This window comes from Myxine glutinosa, chromosome 5, assembly GCF_964187855.1.
Source record: "Myxine glutinosa chromosome 5, kmMyxGlut1.1, whole genome shotgun sequence".
Lineage (NCBI taxonomy): Eukaryota > Metazoa > Chordata > Myxini > Myxiniformes > Myxinidae > Myxine > Myxine glutinosa.
The window spans coordinates 136,130,295-136,132,496 of NC_136265.1; the positions used below are offsets into that span (position 1 = coordinate 136,130,295).

At 40.1% G+C, this 2,202-nt stretch overlaps 1 non-coding gene across 1 annotated transcript; it reads right to left on the reverse strand.

Annotated features, from left to right (window-relative positions):
- Positions 1-980: 980 nt before the first annotated feature.
- On the reverse strand, positions 981-1,087 carry LOC137428804 (U6 spliceosomal RNA). Its single transcript, XR_010984759.1, has one exon. It is a non-coding gene; the product is annotated as a U6 spliceosomal RNA (small nuclear RNA).
- Positions 1,088-2,202: the final 1,115 nt, after the last annotated feature.

A 2,202-nucleotide genomic window follows, 5' to 3' on the forward strand; every position in this document is an offset into this window, starting at 1 on the left:
CCGTCCAACCAGGATGGAGCGGTATGGTCCCCAGATCATCACTGCCCGCAGTTTTAATTATTATTATTATTATACAGCAGTATTGTTTTCATAATAATAATAATAAGTGTTAATACTAATAATATAGTAAATATAATCGTAACACTGCAATCCCAATCCCTTTGTCGTTATTGCAAAGTTTCTAGATTGAAGCGGTGTATGGCTGGTCCATTGTTGACTCGAAACGGAGATTAATCCAGTGTCTCAATGCAAAAATAATTTAATACTTACATTATTTACTAACTGGTGTCCCCACCCAGGTCATACAATCCTCTTTCAACTAAAGTATCAAACAAGCCCAGCTACACCGCTGTTAGACTTTCACTCTTGTTTTTTTTGCCAAGTAACAGACAGACAGACAGAATAACAAAGTCGACCGACAAATATAATTTTAAAAATCCTCCATTTTGCAAATAATAAACCTGATGGAGATTGTTGCTCAAATATGCTGGAGTTAATGTAACCATCTCTCAATGGTGAAGAATCACATAAAAAATTAAAAACTCTGGTATCTGGATTCTGATCTGGATCTTCGCCAAAATTGAATCGATTCGTCCTCGTCACACGGTCAACCTGTCCATCAAGTTTTCTCCAAATCCGACCATAACTTTTTGAGACATCCTGTAAACAGACAGACAAACAGACATGAGCGAAAACACACCCTTCGTCCACCTTCGGTGACCGACAAATATAATTTTAAAAATCCTCCATTTTACAAATAATAATAATATGATATGGAAAAATGTGTACTTACATTATTGCATTAGACAACTTTGTCGAGGTGCGCTTTAGGATTGCTTGGGGCCTCGTGGGGCGCAATACAAGGGTGGGCTGCCAGTTCCGCCGTTCACATTGCGGTGACGTTGGTCTGTACTCCAGCTGATTACAAAGTACCCCACCATCTTTGCCAGATTGGGTGAGGCTAATAAATAATAAAAGGACAAAATATGGAACGCTTCACGAATTTGCGTGTCATCCTTGCGCAGGGGCCATGCTAATCTTCTCTGTATCGTTCCAATTTTTGCATATGTACTGCCGAAGCGAGTACAATCATATAAGTATTCTGATCTCCTTTTATACCCACCACCATAGCAACTGTCCAACATTGTAGGTGACACATTTATTAGAGACTGATTTAAAAAAAATTGTAGTCATCATATTTCTTCAGTCTTATTATAACATAGTTGCATTAAAGAATCAAAATGAAGTAGTTGAGCTTTAACTGAAACAGTAGGATAGTACATTTAATTGTGCGACCGTGCACGCAATGCCTTATGGTACCTCAATCAGAATTAAATTGCGAGTTGTAAATGCTGAAATATGTTCATACCAGCATAAGATTATTGTCTAACTTTATGAACATCATGCCCACAATGAATGGCATAGAGCTCCTTCACACATTCATACTTTTGAGGAACAACTTTAGCCGTGTTGCTCATACACCGCTCGCTCGGCTCACCCAGCACCCACTCAGCTTCCCTGGAGTCGTGCTTGATCGGACGTGGGAAGGCGCTACTCACACAATGCTCCTCGTACCGGTATCTCGAAGTTTTAAAATAATCTCAAATGTCTGCCAAGCAAGACTTCCCATCTCACTTCAAGGATTTCATCGGTTCATACTGTATATGCATATATATATACAGACTACAGTACAAAGGACAATCTGACTGGCGTAATGGTTACAGAGGGTCTGCTCTGGGTCAGGGAGGTCGGTGGTTCAAACCCTGGCAGAGTCTAAAAAGATTCAAAAACCCTGGTACGTGCTTGCTTGCTTGACATTCAGCATTTCAAAGGATAGAGCATGGACAAATGTTGGGAAGGAAATGACAAACCACCCAGTGTAACTCCCCTTTCCAAGAAACTGCCTCGGCAGCATCAAACTGCCTCGGCAGCTCCATAGAGGGTATGGGGTACAGTCGTGGCCAAACATATTGGCACCCTTGCACTTTTTTCAAATAATGCACTATTTCTTCCAAATAATCTATCTTGATTATATACAACAAAATATTCACATATAAAACACTGGGTGTGTGTGTGTCTGTCCCTCTTCATAAAGCTAGGTTTTAAAGGCTTCGAGTTGTGCTTTAGGAGTGATTTGAGTTGTGCTTTAGGAGTTGGGGGAGGGGGTCATACATTAAATTACATTAAACATTACCGCTTTAT